At 41.7% G+C, this 19,269-nt stretch overlaps 1 pseudogene; it reads left to right on the plus strand.

Moving 5' to 3' along the window:
* The first annotated feature begins 1,712 nt into the window (after positions 1-1,712).
* On the plus strand, positions 1,713-2,949 carry LOC147444195 (putative plastid-lipid-associated protein 2, chloroplastic; annotated as a pseudogene).
* Positions 2,950-19,269: the final 16,320 nt, after the last annotated feature.

The following is a 19,269-nucleotide window of genomic DNA, read 5'->3' on the forward strand; positions in this document are numbered from 1 at the left end:
ATGTCGACTTGTTGTGTGTCGTGTTGTAACCTATTTGTGCGAGCATTCATGTCTCCAAAGACAATGACTTCACCATGGTCCTTGTAATGAGCAATGTATTTCTCTAGTTCAACAAAGGGCTGATCTCTATCCATATCCAAGCGAGCATAAAAGTTGGAGTCATAGTGAGGAATGTAGCAACAACCACAAACATAACTTGACCATTTGGTGGGCTAATTTTCAGCCATAAGTAGCATTTATATTTATCTTCTTTGACAATGGAAACATCTTTCAAACCCTTTTTGATCATACATGCTACGCCTCCTTGGCCTCTACGTTACTTTGCATTTTTCGCCCACATCACAGAATGCACATCATATTTGTCAAATCCAAGAATTCGTTGCATATTATGCTACCATGTTTCGACAAGAAGTATCACATCAGAGTCATTGGTAAGCTCATCAATGCCAATTCCCGCATTCCATGGATAGCCGGTACAATTCCAAAAGCTTATTCACAAGCGTGAGTTGGCCTCATAGATCATGTGTCCCTATTTGTTGGGTGCACTTGCATCCTCCTTAAGTGGATTTTCTTCTTGAGATGACACCTTGACCTTCTTGGTTCTTTCCTCATATGCTTTGCAACGTACATTTTGTTGCATAAGAGTGCAATCCTCATATACATTACAACCCGTTCCTTTGAGGTAGATCCAACTATTGTCAAGGATGATCTTTCTCTTTACCTGCCAGACATGCCACAATAGCAACCGCAAGAGATTAGGGTGTTTCCATGCTTTCCTCCTTGATTCCACGAATGACAATTTTCTTTGAGCGTTTTTGCCGTTCTTGCAATTCTTGAGTGTCCACATTCTCTATATTCTTTGCTTGGACAACGGCTTGCATGATAGGAGATGTAGAAACCACATTATCCTTACATATATCAGCCCATGATTTGGATGCATTTCTCATCTCACATACATCATGTCGTATTGTATCTATCATTTCCTCTTTCAATACATGATCACTCTCAACTTTGCTCTTTCAATACATGATCACTTTCAACTTTGCTCAAGTGCTCTTTCAATACATTCATGTATACAAGAGAGCGCTTACATTCTTGAACTTCATTCTCAAGCATGTTGTTTGCATTTCAAGAACCTTCTTGAGGTGCTCATTCTCCACAACAAGAACTCTTAAAGTGCCAATCTCCATTGCAAGTGCAAGTAGCTCTTCACCTTGCTTGTTGACGGTTTCTTGTAATGGAATCAAGTAAGCCATGATCATTGCTTCGGTTGGCGTAGATGACGTGGTTGGATTAGCATCCAAATTCCTTGGAGATTTTGCATCATTGTCCATGGTGGGTGTTGATTTTCCACCCTTGCGAGTTTTGTCTGACAATGCCCTCAAGTCGGCAACAAAAACGCAAAGTTTTGACTGTTTTTTCAATTCTGAGATGCTGTTACAACAAAGCCTTCCATTGCTTATAAATTTTTTGTCTTTACATCAATGTGTAGAGGGATTCGTACTCTTCAATTGAGGCTATAGAACACCTAAATCGAAGTTCAAATGAAGAAGTTATGATCAAAAGAGTGAACTACTGTCTACTAGGTCAAAAAAAGGCTGAGAGAGAGAGAGAGAGAGAGAGAGAGAGAGAGAGAGAGAGAGAGAGAGAGAGAGAGAGAGAGAGAGAGAGGCCTTGAATATTGTCGCATGTGATCTTTAGTGTGGTTCGGCATGGGTATTGTATCTTACATGTCTATGTGCACCTTCTGCACTCCTTGCTCTTCTTTGCCATCCCCCTCTCTTCTCTCTCCTCCCTCGCAAAACAACGTTTGCTTTGCTGCATTTCAACCTATGGAGAAGTTATCATTGATCGCTTGCAATGCGCGATGGATCCGTGTGTTCACAATCACTTAGCGATGATGAGTGGCGAGAGGATAAGGTGCCTCCTGGGCTGTCGAAGCCATTAGAGGAAGTGTCCCTCACTAGTGGCCGTTGCAACAGCCATAGAAGAAAAAGAAGGCAACAATGTTGTGCAACTGAAGAGGGCTCTTGTCGACAGCCTCTATGGCCTAGATCGTGGTCTAAAAGTAAGTAGCAATGTGCGGCCAGAGATTGTGGAGCTCATCTTGTAGCTTGAGGCGGATAACCCTACACCTGCACCAACACAGGTGCTCCCTCTTCTCAATGGAAAATTGATTCTTGTGTAATATACTTCCTTCTCGGATCTGTTTCCTCTCTTGGCTCTGCAGATACTCTCCCTCTTGTGAAGGTGGGAGAGAGAATTAGTGGATTCTACATTCATTGCAGGTCATACGAGATCTGGTATTATCGTTCTACCATGTGGAGCAGGAAAGTCACTTGTACGCGTTTTTGCTGCACGCAGGATCAGGAGAAGTGTTCTCTGCCTTGCAGCAAATGCAATCTCTATATATCAATGGGCTTTTTAGTTCAATCTCTGGTCAACTCTGCGAGATGATCAAATCTACCGATTTACATCTGATAGCAAGGAGTGGGTCTTGCTCTTGATGGATGAGGCCAACTAAAAGAATTTTGTAGTTTATTGACTCAAATACCTTCATTGGCCCTCTTGCGACTAACTCATTTAGCACTAGTGCTATGTTTGAGGCCAGGAGTCCAAAACACATGCATATTAAATTTGAGGAAGGAGTGATTGGAACTCCTTAGCTCACTTGCTCTATTGAGATACTAGAGAATGTGCAAGTGATGGGGTAGATTGTGGTGGAACTGAAGCCAGTTCAAGGCCTGCTCAAATCTTTATAGGATGCAACCTCAAGTGTTTACTGCTCTTTGTCACGACAACCTCCATTGAAGTTTCCTATTCGAACAGATAGGGCCCAGTCTTGGCTCCTCATAACCTACTTGGATAGTGATTTGCGCATCTTGTGGAGATGGTGGTAGTATTTTTGTACTCCTAAAAGGTGGCAGTGAACTCTTAGAAGATTTATGAACGAGTAATTGAGTCTTCCTGGTGAGAAGTTTCTGAGAGTTCTAGAGTTGGCGATGAGTTTTCCTCATGGAATTGTATACAAGTAACATTCTTTTGTGGTATATGAATTTATAATTGGCTTGAAGGCAGGGTTTGAGAGAGAGACACACACAGAGAGAGAGAGAGAGAGAGAGAGAGAGAGAGAGAGAGAGAGAGAGAGAGAGAGAGAGAGAGAGAGAGAGAGAGAGAGAGAGAGAGAGAGAGAGAGAGAGAGAGAGAGAGAGAGAGAGTGAGAGAATGTTTCCATGCCATGGGGTATAGTTCCAATAGAAGGAATATTTAATTGTTGACTCTCTCTCTCTCTCATGCTCAAATTGAGTGCTAGCACCCACCACAACAAGAGAGAGAGAGAGAGAGAGAGAGAGAGAGAGAGAGAGAGAGAGAGAGAGAGAGAGAGAGAGAGAGAGAGAGAGAGAGAGAGAGAGAGAGAGAGAGAGAGAGAGAGAGAGAGAGAGAGAGAGAGAGAGAGAAATCATATTAAAAAGTAGATTCTACATGTTTTGTAAAAATATTTCATAACAATAACATCTATATACTTATTGTTGGTCTACATCTGTATGAACAATTATAGGTGTATGAACATATTCTATTGCTACATTTTTTACAATCTTTTATAACAATAACATATATATGTTTATTCTTGCACTCAAGAGATTTATGCATGCATGACTAATATGTCTACTTGTATCTATGTTATGGTATGATTTTGCCATATATATTTGTTCCCTTGAAGCAAACTAGCCATCAGATATATTTCATATTGCACAAGTGTAGCCAAGAGTGCAATTTAGCAAGAGGGAAGAGATAGAGAGAGATGGAAGGAAAGGGATAGAAAGAGAGAGAGAGAGAGAGGTATAGAGAGAGGAAAGAGTGAGAGAAAGAGGTACATCGAAGAGAAAGATATAAATAAATATATATATATATAGAGAGAGAGAGAGGAACAGAGGTAGATAGATAGAGGGAAGAGAGGCAACCAACTAAAGAGGGGCATGGAAGATAAAGATAAATAAAGGGCAGAGAGAATAAGAACAAGAGTATTTTAACACCGTAGGAAACTATCGCAAGAGACGTTAAAGATCTATCCGACGAGGAGAGTTGAACTCGAGGCCTGTTATGAGAGAGAGAGAGAGAGAGAGAGAGAGAGAGAGAGAGAGAGAGAGAGAGAGAGAGAGAGAGAGAGAGAGAGAGAGAGAGAGAGAGAGAGAGAGGCAACCAACTAAGAAGGGATCGGGAAGAGAAAGATATAGAGAGACATACATAAAGGGGAGAGAGAGAGAGAGAGAGAGAGAGAGAGAGAGAGAGAGAGAGAGAGAGAGAGAGAGGGGGGGGGGGGGGATAGTAAAAGATATTGATACAGAGAGAGAGCAAGAGAAATGAAGGGAGAGGAATATATATATATATATATATATATATATATATATATATATATATATAGAGAGAGAGAGAGAGAGAGAGAGAGAGAGAGAGAGAGAGAGAGAGAGAGAGAGAGAGAGAGAGAGAGAGAGAGAGGAGAGTAGGTAGAGGGATAGCGAAAGTGAGAACATGGAGATAGGAATAGTGAGAAAAAAAAAACAAGTGGGCAAATAGAGATTGTCTATAAATATAGGCTTGGGTGTCGGCTCAAATATATCAAAGCTTGCCATTGAGCTCTAAATATTCTCCTAGTGATGGCTTTAGCTTCGTCATGTTAGGTCAGTTTGTCCTTGAATACTATGGGAAGAGCCCATTTGTTGCTTGGTTGTCCTGCAAGATTTGCCATGGTCAATCTTTGGCGATTATGAAGGTAGTGGTAACAAACGGATGTTTGCCATCCACTTTGAATGGCAACATTCAAACTCGGGTGAAAGATGGTGTGACATTAGGTCATCAATTTCAATTTGTATTGGATTCAACATTGTCCACAAAGTTTATGTTGATCACAAATATGGGTGTGGATATGTCTTCAAGATCAAACGTGACAATCCCGGTGGAGTTGTCTGACAGCTCCCCTAATAAAAAAGAAGGTTTTGTTGCTAGAAACTCAACCAAGAAACTTTAGGAACAAGCCTCCAAGAGAGTTGAGTCAGCCATGGAGGCCCCGATTGTGCAATACAATGTCGTGACGGCGTACATGCATGAAAAATTCATGTTAGAGACATCTTCTTCACAAGTTCGAGGCAAGAGGTATGAAGTTCATGTTTCATATTAAACCACAATATGTTTATGCATTAGAGCAAGCTGACAAATGAGGATCTGCTTCGTGTGTTCAAATATTGTCGTACGACATGAAACATAATTGTAATCAAATTGTTTTGATCATATTCCCTATTGTCCACATTTAATTGTAAGGCACAAACTATAACTGCTAATTTAATATTGTAATTCTTTTTGTAAGAACTCATACTTTGAGAGGGTGGCTTTTGTCTTACTGTTCTTTTGCTATGTGTAAACATATTTTTTGGTTAGTACATGTTAGATGCTAATTTAATATTGTAATTCTTTTTGGAGATGTACATGCTAGATTGAAATGCAAATACATCTAACATGTTTTGGTTAGTACATGTTAGATGCTGATTTAATATTGTAATTCTTTTTAGAGAATCTGATGATTTAATAGGGTGGTGTGTATCTTCTTGTCCTACCTCTATGTTCAAAGCATATTTTTGTTCAATGTACAAGTTAGATTGAGAATTGAATTGGATTGTGAAATAGCAAAGAAAGCTCCCTCCAACGAGGGCATAAAAAGCTTTTTCCTTGCAAACACTACTCCAGTGAAAGGATTAGAAAAGCTTCCTTGGAAGCTCCCTCAAAAAGCTCTCTTCTTTCCTATCCCCTCAAATGTGAAAACTTAAAAAGAGAGGGAAGGTATGATAAATTGGAGGAGTTGGTGTCTATGATTTATTTCCTTATTTCAAGTATACAACTAGGCTACCTATATTAGCTCCAGTAATTTGTGTCCAACACCTGGCTTTGTGCTTTCAATTTAGTTTAGTACATATATTGATTTCCTTATGTTCATTGAAAGTACGTTGATTCTGTTATCAATAATGCACAATCACTTTTTTTTCCATGATATGATATGATAATCTATATGCCATGTATAAATGAAATAAAAAAAATTAAAAGCTCAAAATATATGTATATTAAATTATAGGTTTTGAATCATGAATCCATGTATTCTCTTGTGCTATTTTGAATGTTGTATTGCAGTAGCATTCCACAATGATTTTTTCCCTCATTTGAAGTGTGCAAAAAAAGCCCTTTATCTAGGTCGAACCTATTATTGGTGGTGCCACGATCACCTCCGTTTTTCTCCCAAGTAATATGCTATGTTTATATAAGAATTTGCAAGCCATGCCTTAACATAAAAAAATTCTTTTTAAAGCTTGAAAATATATGCATATAGAATTAAGAGCTCACAAACTTTATGCCCCCCACGAAGGAAACAAAGTACTCATTACATTTCTCACATTGTGACTTGCAACAACATCAAGATAAAGCATCAAAACTATTTGTATGCCTTAAACCTTGCATTGTAAACCATGACATTGAGGGAATCACCACAACTGCATTAAGATAGAGGCAAAAAGAAAACACTTTCACACTCACAAAAGCATGAAAAGGAAAGTTCACAAAAGAAAATCCCTCTTTAATAGTAGCTAAATCACCTGTAGAAGGCAAGGAAAATCCCAGCAGGCGGGAACTATCTCTTAGAAGGCCGAACAACAGAGCAGTCACACCAGCAGTAATTATCGCAGGCACTTACTGCAGTAACTTATGGGAGCTATAAATAGGACCCGTTACATTGTGATTGGTCTTTTGAGTTGTTTCGAGCTTCCTTGCTTCTTGGCTTAGTTGCTTGTCTTTTGGCTTTAGCTCTCTAAGCATTCTCGGGTTTACAAGCTCTTCGCCTCTAGTTTCACTTTGTAATCATTGCTTCTGTAACCATTTGAGCTTAGACCCATTATACACTGTACTGGTTGTCCTCGAGCTATTAATATGAATTTGCAAATACTCTTTCCAATCTTTCAGTATGTCTCTCATTTTAGTATAACATTCCATTTTAGTATAACATTCCAGTTCAGTTATATATTTCAGTCCAGTCAGTTCTTTGTTCCAGTCTCACTAACTGAATTGACGACATATTTAGTAGCTTTAAATTCTAACACTCGAATCAGTTGTCTGAAGAGATCAGCCCGATTCCATTTTGGCGATCACGGTGGTTAGAGTTGTTCGCTCTTCAGCCAGAAACTCTTCTCCTATTTAGAATTTTCAATTGTACTGATGGCGCCCATAGTCAGTCGTGGTTGCAAGCCATCAACTCGGTTAGGCACTGATTCCAACCACATCAACCCTACTCTTGAGGAATCAGAAAGAGAGTCTGATCCTAAGAAGGACCCGATGACTGAGACTGAGGCTCAGGAGGAGCATAGCCATGCTGATGAGGCCAGGGACTCTCAGCACTCCAGTCAGTCCAGGAGGAGAAGGGCTGAGCGGGAAGAACGCAAAACCACGAGTTCTCGATCCACACATAGGGATGTTAAGGCCAAGGGTAGTAGGGGTAGTCGTCACAGTTCCAACAGAAAAGCTAGAGAAGAAACCGAAACTGAGACTGAAGAAGAAGTTGACTTGGATGTTGACACAAATCACTACAAGAAGTCTTCAAGACGAAGTCAGGTTACCAAGGTCAGAAGAAGCAGAGACGATGCGGACCGGCATGATTATACTTATTCATTGAAAATATCTTTCCCAGTATTCAAAGGAGGAAAGAAAGATGATCCAGATGCTCATATTCAAGCTTTTGAGCAGTATGATGAGTTAAAGAATATTGATGAAGATGATTGGGGAGAATATTTTCCTCAGACACTAAAAGATGCAGCAAGGAAATGGTACTACCATTACCCAGATTGCCAACTTAGATAATACAACAAATTGCTCAAGGCTTTCAAACTGGAATATGCAAACAACAGGGGTAATGAGGACATCCTCTGCGAGGTAGATAAGATTAAACAAGGGAAATTGTCAGTTAAAAGTTATGTTGAGAAGATCAAGGATTTAACCAGGCAGTTGCAGGAGCCACCATAAAAAAAGATGTTATGGGCATGGTTTTTAAATGGGTTTCGCAGAGAACAGGAGGTGCCTACACCAACAAAGACATTTAATGGTTTGGTGCAGCGAGCTCTGAAGCTTGAACAGCAGGCTAAGAAGGAGAGAAATCACAAGAAGAGGAGGTCCAGTAGTAGTAGTTCTTCCACTGAGAATTATAATTCCAATGAGACCTCCAGTAGCTCTACGAGCAGCTCAGATGAAAAGAGAAAGGACAAGGCCAGGAAGGGCTCTTGGTCCAGAAAGATTGATGAAATGGCCAGGCAGATTTATGAAATCAGCCAGACCAGACAACTAGTAAGGAGAATGGAAACCTGATGTTCAAGGTGCAAATCTAAAGATCATGTTTTCAATGAATGTACACAATGTACCTATTGCAAAGCATATGGTCATTTATGGAACGATTGTGGCATTTGCATTCATCACTTCAAGAAGGGAAAGGATTTGTCTATAGTAGCATTTACCAATGCTGAACCAGCCAGAGTAGAGACAACCAGTGTACCCCAAGAGGAGAAACCAGGTACCAGTGATACTGGTACTGGGCGCGGCAAATACCAGGGAGGTACTAGCCATGGCTGGGGTCATGGTATCTTTCAAAATTGAAGCCTTAACTGTTATACTTGTGGCAAGTATGGGAATTTTGCGGCTCAGTGTCCAAAAGCACCTAGCACTACAGCTACTGAGGCGAAAGCCTTAGAGCCAATTCGAGTACGAGCAGTTACATGCAGTAAAGGGGTAGTCATTGAGGCAATCCCAGATAAGCCAACAAAATTAGTCAGTTCTCAAACTAGCAAATGGGCTCAAGAGAGAGAGGTATGGAAGGCAAAGGGCAAAGAGAAGGTAGTTGATGAATGGCAAGAGCAGAGAGAGCTAGAGGCTAAGATCACAAAAGATCTCGCCAGGAAGCTACCAAAGCAGCCAGAAAGTTTTGATGTTCGGGTCATTTAGAAGATACCAGCCTAGTCTTCTGAGAAAACACAACCAGATCAATCAGAATTTGGGATTCCTAAGACTATGCTGGATGCAGTTCAGGGACTGATGGAAGAACTAGGGAATGTTAAATCATATACAATTGCAATGGGAAACAGTGAAGGGGGCACAACAGGTACCGAGACAGAGGAGTGGCACTATGCAGATGGTCCCGATTCTTCAATTTCTGATAATAACTATGATCAAGAGAGAAAAAAAATTCATGTTAAGATATGTGAAAGAATTCAGAAACTGACAGTTGAACTAGATGACATTAGAAAAACTTTGCCTGAAGCAGCAAAATTCATCGCACAACAAAGGAAGGCTGAAGCGGAAGCCAGAACAGTTGACTTGGTAGCTGTCACAAATGATGAAGTGCCAGTGATCCAGGTAGACTACAAAGTTAGGAAACAGTGGGAGCCTATCCGGTGTCATACTGGATGGAGGGGTAGGAGTAAACATCATGGGGGCACACCTTCAACAAAGAATGGGTATCAAAAACTTGAAACCAACACCCTTCAAAGTTCAAATGGCGGATCACAGAATTGTGCAGGCAACTGGGATGATAGAAAGTATGCAGATAAGGGTGGGAAAAAAAAAGTTCAGGAGCAGCTTCCTAGTATTGGATGTGCAAGGCGCATATGGGATGCTACCGGGTCACCCATGGTTGCGAACGGCACAGGAAGCTGTTCAGACTATGCTAATCAGACTCTAACAATACAGGGCACTAGTAGAAGAATTCAAATCCAGACATACAACACTAGAAGCTGGAGAAAGGCACTGCAACCAGAAGAGCTTTGCCAGAAGTATGGAGTGAGGAAAATTGAGAGGATGCTGGTAGCAATGAATATTTTTCCATTGGATGAGATAGACCTAAATGCAATATTATTTGACAAAGATCAGGCTGAAAAGCAAAGGAATCAATTTCCAAATCAGTTCACTAAACTGAATTCTAGAGAACGACCAGTTCAGTTAACTGGAAGGCCAGAGAAACCAGTCGACTCTAAAGAAGACTTCTCAGGTTCCAGTACACCAACGGACTCTGAACAGGTACTCTCTGAAGAAGTTACTGCAGTTCAGAATGATAGTTCAGAACTAAGAGGTCCGTCCTGGGATTATGCTGAGGAGTCAACCAAAAGGAAGGGAGGTGGGCCTAATTGGTTGCTTCCAGATGATCAGGAAATCGAAGAATGGAACTTGGGTTTTGAGGAAAATCCTAGATTAATCAAAGTAAACAAGTATCTTAACCTAGGAATGAAAGAAAAAGCCCGACTCATGTTCCAGAAGTACAAATACGTATTTGCATGGGAACATACTAATCTAAAAGGAGTAGATCCAGAGGTTTGTCAACATAGAATACCTTTGAAATCGGATGCCAGACCAGCGCGACTGCAATGGTACAGAATGAATCCAAATTATGCTAAGAAGGTCAAAGAAGAAATCGATAACCTTCTAAAGGCTGGATTTATAACTGAAGTTGTCAGTAGTGACTGGTTATTTCCTATTGTGGTAGTGCCCAAGAAAAATGGAAATCTCAGAGTTTGTGTGGATTATCGAAAGCTAAAATTCTCAAACCATCAAGGATCCTTTTCCATTACCTTTTATGGACATGCTTCTCAATGAGATTGCACGCCATGAGATGTATAGCTTTATGGATGGTATAATTAGCTACAGATTGCTCCTGAAGACCGGAGTAAAACTACTTTTATTACTGAATGGGGTGCATTCATGTATCTGGTTATGCCACTTGGCCTTTGCAATGCTCCAACGACCTTCCAACGATGAATGATGGAAATATTACATGAATTTCTCCACCGATTTCTCGCCATATTTATAGATGACTTCACTATATTTTCAACTAAAGAGAAGCATTTTCTCTTTTTGGAAATGGTTTTCCAACGTTCTAAGGAAAAGAGGATCTGTCTGAACCCATTCAAATCTGTTTTCTTGGTCTAGAAGGGACAACTACTAGGACATATAGTGTCCAAGAATGGCATAGAGATGGCCAATGTTAAGATCCAGTGTGTCCAGCAGGCCAAGGCACCCCGCACAGCATCAGAGTTTTCATTCTTGGGATAAAATCAATTTTTATAGAAGATTTGTTCATATGATTGCTTCCAAGGCATTACCCTTGTATGAGCTCATAAAGAAAAACAGCAAGTTCATTTGGACTGCTGAATGTGAGGAGAGTTTTTAATGTTTGAAGAATGTCATTATCAGTAAGCCAGCACTTCAACAACCGGATTGGGATGTTATTTTTCATGTGTATGTCGATGCTTCAGGACTAGCAATGGGAGCAATACTGGCTCAACCAAAGGGAGAACTGATTATCTAGTGTATTTTGTCAATCGAAGATTGAGTCAGGCTAAACAAGGATATAATACTACGGAGAGAGAAGCCTTAGGAATGGTTTTCAGTCACTACAAGAGGTTGTATGCACTTGTGAAGCTGTTAGCGACGGAAATACATTGGGTTTTTATACTCCCCAGTGTCGCTAAGACCGTCGCTAACAGTGTCGATATAGGAACTCGCTATGAGTGTCTCTATAACCGTCGCTATATGCGTCGCTATATATCGACGATCATAGCGACATTTACAAGCCACCTATAGTGATGTTTATAGCGACGTTGCAGAGCCTTATATAGCGACGCCCAAGAGAGAAAAAAATTGGTGGCAAGGCACACCCATCAACCATATTGAATGTTTCAATAATTGAGTAAACCTAAATGAATCCAAGAGAAGCCCAGATTCACCTTTGAAAGAAAGTGCAAGCTTAGATATAGACCCAAAGTAGTCACCCACAAGACAATATAACCATTAACTCCATCATCCATAGTATTGTTTGCAGAATAAAGATACAAAACTGACAAAAGTAAATTGATGAAAGTAAATCAATGACAATTGTCCACATCATAGGCAGATTGTAAACTTTGCAAATGTAATAGTTACAACATTATTGAAAAAATATACATGGTTTTCCAATAGTTACAAAAAGACGTATAAATGTCATCTCATGATACATATGCTATGACAAAAGGAAACTAATGCTATCTAGCTACGGCTAGACTGACATTGTTTAATCAGACGTCTCATCGTGTCCAAGCAGCGCATCTATCGAATTCTGAAAAAAAAAACAATAAGACAGCTTTCTGTAAGTATAAACATATAATTTATAAAACGATACAACAAATAGAAAAGAGTAAACCCTAATACTAACCATGCCGCCGTGAGAACTCAGAATGTCCATTAGGGCGTTTAAGTCCTTCCTGCCTGCGTACTTGTGCTCGTACGGTGTGGGGTCACGTCCTGTCATCGACCACTGTAAAAAATACAAAGAATCCATTATGCTAGAATTTAAAAACCCTGTTAACCCTCACGGCACACAGACACCCATCACCTACGATGGACGCGTATTATGTATTTGGTAGAGTCAGGTACCGGGCTTGTCGGTCCAATAGGGAAAGGTAGAGTGATCGTCGATGAGAGGCTCACTTTAACTTGGACATTCAAGGGATTAGTTGGTTAAGCATGGGCGCCCAAGTGTGAATGGGGTGAGCTCCTATAAAAGCCAACTAAACCTAATTTTTACTCATTCTCTCATTTGTGCAATTGAAGAGTGCTCTTGCTCCATCTCCATCTTCTTCTTCTTCACCTCCTTGTGTGTGTGTGTGTGATTGAGAGAGAGAGGGAGAGTGTGTGTGCGATCGAGCATTACGAAGGCACGACGGCGGCGAAGCGGTTGAGCGCGGCACGACTGCAGCTTCTTCTTCATCGCGGCGAGGAATCCACCACGAAGGCGAGCGTAGAGCGGTGAGTGACACACCCTTTGTTTTCTTGAGCTTGCTAGTTTAGGCTTGTTGTGTGCTTGGAGCCGTTTGTGGCTCGCATACGGTGTATTGGCAAGTCCCTTGCTTCGACAGTGCGGCAAGGAGCGCACATTTTTGGCGCCGCTGCCGGGGATATGCCCTACACTAAGCTCGGTTAGCACTTTACGCTTCCTTGTGGTGCAATTTCTATCATAGGAAAGGCAGGGAAGGAGTGTGTGGAAGGTTTCTGTTTTTTGCGTTTTCTGCAATTGTTGTCAAGTTTCAATTTCTGCTATTGTCTGCGTTTTTTCAATTTCTGCAATTCCTGCATTTTCAAGTTCGGCGTTTTCAATTTTTGCAATTTTCTGCATTTCTGCGTTTTTTCAATTTTCTGCAATTTCTGCGTTTTTTTTGCATTTTCTGCATTTTCTGCATTTTCTGCGTTTTTTCCTGCAATTTCTGTAATTTTCTGCAATTCTGCATTTTTTGCATACCTGCGTTTTCAATTTCTGTATTTTCTGCACAAAAAAAAAAAAAAGTTTTTTATTTTTTCTCCCTAAAAAAAAAAAATAATTTGAAAAAAAAAGAAAATAAAAATTCGGAAATAAAAAAACGCGAGCGAGTGGGCGGCGATATTTTCGAAAATAAAAAACGTGACTTTTAAAACGGACGGGTTGGTTTGTATAAAAGGTAGATCGGGATCATTTTCCCAAGCCCAAGCCCAGGCCTCAGTCCTCAGTCTTATGATATACACTAGACTCACTCTTATATATATACCCTACTCCCTCAAGAGAGAATGAGAGCATGTGGGACAAGTCCTCTACTCTCCTCCTTTCTCTTCCCACTTGCACCCTTAGACTTTCTAGTTTGGGCTTAGTTCCCTACTGGAAATTGACAGTTTTAGGGATTCCGAGGGCATAGAGTGACCAAACGGAGGGCTGTAAAGCACGGCACGACCCTCTGACCGATACGCTTGTTTCGAGCTATCACACGGCCCATTCCACGACACGCTCTAAAAAATCTAGCAAAAAAACAAACAAAAAACACGCTAAAAACTAGTCACAAGGCCTCCTAGAGCAGCTTTTTGACACCTTCGGGTATCAAAAGCACATGCACTTACGCTCTGGGCGGGTGCTAGAACACGAGCATATTGAGGGTGCCTCTGTTCATACGGACACCCATTACCCATCCACGATAAGCTCTAGACCCTCAGCGGGGACACAAGGTAGCACCACCCAAGACCCTAAAATAGCCACTAGTGATTCCTCCTCCGACTCAGAAATCATGGAAGCATACCCTACCCAAAACACTGAGAGAGAAGGCCATGCACCTCCCGAAGCTCCACAGCCTAGTACTAGTATGTTTAGCCGTTTCATGGAAACATTAGGTAGAGCTACTCGCTCGGAACCTGATGCAAATGAAGCACACGAAGAGGATGGGTTGGACTTTGACACACCTCTACGATACCCCATTGAGTTAAATAGTGCCTATGGAAAAGTGCTATATAACGCCTTATTGGACACGGGTGCTAAATACAATCTGCTATCCTATGGGGTGTGGTGTCAGTTAGGGAAGCCACCTCTATCTGAGAGTATTATCCAAGTCAAGGGTGTCAACAAGAAAAAAACTACGGTTTTTGGAATATGGCACACTTCTGTCAGTTATGACAATGGGGTGGTAGCTCAAGACTTTTTGGTCATGCCTACTGGAACTATGGAGGGTAATATAAACCTAGGCCGCACGTGGATGATAGCCACCAAATGCACTATTGATTGGGGGACTAGGGGTGTTACAACGCAAAAACCAACTCTTAGCCCTACCACTCAAGCCATAGTCCCTGAGATATTGCCCAAGGAAATAAAACCCAAGACATTGCATGTCCAGGAGGTTGAACCATACGTCCCCATAGCCCAACTCTCTAGAGCTTCAACTGATGTAGTTGAAAGAAAGCTTGAGACACACAAGAACCATCCTAATGTAACGAAGAAAACATACAAGTGGGTCCCTAAAGCTTCCTTAGTGACCATAGCTAGTGCAAAAAAATAGAAGCCTTGTAAGAAACGTACCACTCGCTCCAAGAAATGTAAAGAAATGCTGCGTTGGATTCCTAAACGACTATTGGAAGCCCAAGGATACTATGAAGGAAATGATCAAATCTGGGTGCCAAAACGTAGATTGTGCTCTTACCTATCACCTGACCCAAGTGAGCCCAATCCCGTAGCTCCAAAACGAATCAATGATAGTGGAAAGAAAAAAATCACAGAATGCTACACACCTGCTCCCGAGCTAGTTTGGGTACCAAAGAAAGAACGATTTGTTCCACCTAGCTCAGGAAGGGGGGAGTCCCATGAAGATTCTAGCTCCTCATGTAATACAGCCATAGAGGTAAAAGCTTCTACACCGCCTCCATCTATAGTAATGGACCTCAATGAAGCTACAAAAGAATCCACACCTCCCAGTGTTCAAGAATCACCTGATGAACCACTTCAAGTTCGATCCTGGGAGAGTACCTTACCACCCTTGCAACTTGACGAGGCACCTAGGGTAATAGAAAACTACTGGCAAAAATCCTCACCTATTACCAACTGGAACAATTGGTTTCAAAGGGTGACAAGCTCATTTCAAACGGTATGATCTACCCAAGGAAGGGGGGAGTGTTTGCTGACAGTCATCATTCATTTGTTTCCCTCTCAACCTTTTTCCCTGACCTCTCAACTCCGATCTTAGGGAATGTACATATAAAGCTTTATACTCAAAAAAAAAAAAAAAGAGCAAGAGCAATTAGCAAACGAGTATGCACATTAAAAGTCAAAACATTGACTCAGACCTACACATGTCACATCTGGTTCAGTGAAACAGAAACCTATGCCATAATACACCTTTGATCCTCATCACTTGAGTGATGGAGGGTAAGGTAAGATTAGTACGATAGGAGTGTTTCTGTTTTAGAGTTGAGTGATTAGAAAAGTTCTCTTTTCCCACTAATGTGCCTCCTAGAGGTATTGTTTGTGTTTCATAGTGTGTACAGGAGCGTGTTGCTATTGATAGGATTTGGATCTTCATGGAACCCTCAAATCAAGCGCGACCATCAACACAAACAGGTGTTTCTTGTCCATTAGCATTGCCCTTATCTTTTTGCATCTATGATTGTCTGCTTTGATTGTGATTGGTAGCATAATATTTAGCGCATTGGCTTAGTATCAAACATTTAATTCAATGTAATGTTTTGTCATAATCACTTGTCTAGGTTTAAAAATCAAGCAGTCCGACTAAGCTAGTTTGACCAAGCTAGGTATTAGAAATCTTCTCTTAATACCATGGGGAATGCCTTCCTAATAAACAATGGTTACTTAGGTTCTTAATCCGATTTAGGCAGCATTGTATGAAATGTACTAGGGCTTTCTAGTGGGCTTAACCCTAGTGACCTTTAGCTTAAGTATTATAAAGGGAGTTTACTAATGTGATGAGCCTGGGGAATGTAACAGTGTTATATGACCCCCCAAAGTTACAAAATTTAAATGTTGAAAATGAACAAGCAAAAAATCAAAGTGCCACAATGTAAAATTTTAAGCTGGAAGAGAAATCTCAGCTTGATTTGGTACTTCACTCACATGTATAGCCTATGGTACTAGAGCCCTAGAGGTTCCCAGTGTGGGCGCTTTTCCTTGAGAAGCAAAAAACCCAAGGCATACAAAATAAGCACACACATCATAATTGAATCACTGTGAAAAGACCTTGGGGGGTCAAAGAAAAAGTAATCAGTCAGGCGATGATTTCATGAGAAATTCCTTTTATGGTAGCTTAACTACAAGGTTTTCTAGATATAGCCTCTAGTCAGCCCTTGAACATGAATACTTGGCTCTCGCGATTAAACAACTTAATTGACCACAGAAAATTAAGAAGCTTACCCATGGTATTAATATTCGATCTCTAGTGCTTTTCGACCGTCAAATTAGCGACCCCAGACTTGTTTAATTTTTTGCCTTTACATCTGTTTATGCATTTGATTACATTGCAATTTAATGTTCATTGCTAACAAATTGTTTGAAATTCTTTGACCAATCAATTTGTCTACCTAAAACTGCATATGCTTTTTAAGAGAATGCAATTACTGTGCCAATGTTGTTTGATTTTGCAGTGACTGAAGAAGGCTAAGGACATTCATCTCAAATGCTCTTCCACCTCGACGAACCAGCTTCAACTCAATAGCTTCCGAGGACGGAATCTACATCAGGAAGGGGGGCATGTTAACCCTCACGGCACACGGACACCCATCACCTACGATGGACGCGTATTATGTATTTGGTAGAGTCAGGTACCGGGCTTGTCGGTCCAATAGGGAAAGGTAGAGTGATCGTCGATGAGAGGCGCACTTTAACTTGGACATTCAAGGGATTAGTTGGTTAAGCATGGGCGCCCAAGTGTGAATGGGGTGAGCTCCTATAAAAGCCAACTAAACCTAATTTTTACTCATTCTCTCATTTGTGCAATTGAAGAGTGCTCTTGCTCCATCTCCATCTTCTTCTTCTTCACCTCCTTGTGTGTGTGTGAGAGAGAGAGAGAGAGAGGGAGAGTGTGTGTGCGATCGAGCATTACGAAGGCACGACGGCGGCGAAGCGGTTGAGCGCGGCACGACTGCAGCTTCTTCTTCATCGCGGCGAGGAATCCACCACGAAGGCGAGCGTAGAGCGGTGAGTGACACACCCTTTGTTTTCTTGAGCTTGCTAGTTTAGGCTTGTTGTGTGCTTGGAGCCGTTTGTGGCTCGCATACGGTGTATTGGCAAGTCCCTTGCTTCGACAGTGCGGCAAGGAGCGCACAAACCCCTAAACCCTAAACTATCAAACCTAAAGAGCAATGCAAAAACACTTACAAAATCGGCCTCAAATGATACCCACCCACCGCTCCCCAAGTGGTGCGAGCTCCCTGCCTCTACTCGTGCTTTGGCTGCCTCCTTTTTATTGCTATCTTCTTTGGCCAGCAAATCTGGTCTGTTCCACCCATGCTTAATTGCTTTTTGCACTTTGGAACGCTTGTGCTTGCAGTATTCGCGCATTTGAACCTTCATCAAGTCTTCATTGAAGCGGTCATCCCGTGTTGAAATGGGAAACTTGTCATGCAGCATGTTGATGATTCTATCTTTGAAATCACTTGGTACTTCACTCCAGGTGTTTAGTATATAGTGTCTAAACACCTGAGAGAAAAGACTGCGCCTGCGTGAGATCACCTTCTTGCCTTCATCATCCAAGATGATGTCGCCGCTGAAGTCGACATAGTAAGGCAAGCCCTCTTGCCGGTGATGCGTGAATCTGGGTGTTTCGACAGGGTCTCTAGCAGCATGTCGATGGGGGTACAGACGTCAGGTGTCTCCATTGGAGTCTGGGCCCCGAAGCGAGGAGTGTCGACTGGAGTGACTCCTAGAGGAGTAGCTAGTGGTGTGTGGCTGCTAGGAACAGCCGTCAACCGCACAAAACCTGGTGTAGATGGCGAAGCAGTGGCTAGTGTGGGGGCGGGCAAAGAAGGGAAGGATAAAGAGCCTCATCGAACATGAGGCGGTGCCAGAGGCATCAGCGGCGGCATCCCCACAATAACCACCGCCACCACCACTAGAGCGTCGGTGCCTAGACGAGTGCGAATGGTATGGAGTCTATGTTGATCTCCTTTTGTGAGATCCATTGCACCAACTTTGCAAGTTTGTAGATTGTGTTACGGACGTCAAGAGACAAACATCCCTCAATGGCCACCGGTAAAATAACCTGCAAAACACGTGCAGCAATGATATTAAAGTCCACACACGAATTTGTTACACAATTTGCACTATGATATATTCCACTATGAACATACCTGACACATTTTATGCCAGTCGTGTGACTTCAAACCGGTAAGCTTTCCTTCTTTAGTAAAACACGTTTGGAGCGAGTGCGTTATGCCAACGGGGGTCCGCACAGATCGAATGGTCTCTTTTACTTTGCGTTCTTGGGCTCCTATGAAAATCCATGGCGCTTTACGGAGTTTTATCGATCCATCAGATGCTCTTTGCGGCCAATATTGCTCCATACGATCCGCATTTCTAAGGTCAACCCTGGCTCCCAAAGTATCTTTCTTGCTGGTCAGATGGTCCCATAGCAGATTACCCACATTCTTGAATATGTGCATTGGATCGAGGAAGTGATTGATCATGAGTCGGGGCCAATATAGTAACTCGTACCATAGAGAGAGTCTCTTCATCCCTAGGGACAACCGTCATCACATATCTCCTTCTTCTCCAACCATGCTTGTGCAGACATCCTCGGTGGCTCTCTTCCCAAAAAGCCGTCGCGTAACACATGATTATCTGGAAGATACGTTTGATGACCTTCATAGATTTTCTTCTTCAATGAGGACGCCCGACGTGCATTCAGTCTAGGTTCACATGTGACACAT

This window comes from Adiantum capillus-veneris, chromosome 13, assembly GCF_014529385.1.
Source record: "Adiantum capillus-veneris isolate H3 chromosome 13, ASM1452938v2, whole genome shotgun sequence".
Lineage (NCBI taxonomy): Eukaryota > Viridiplantae > Streptophyta > Polypodiopsida > Polypodiales > Pteridaceae > Adiantum > Adiantum capillus-veneris.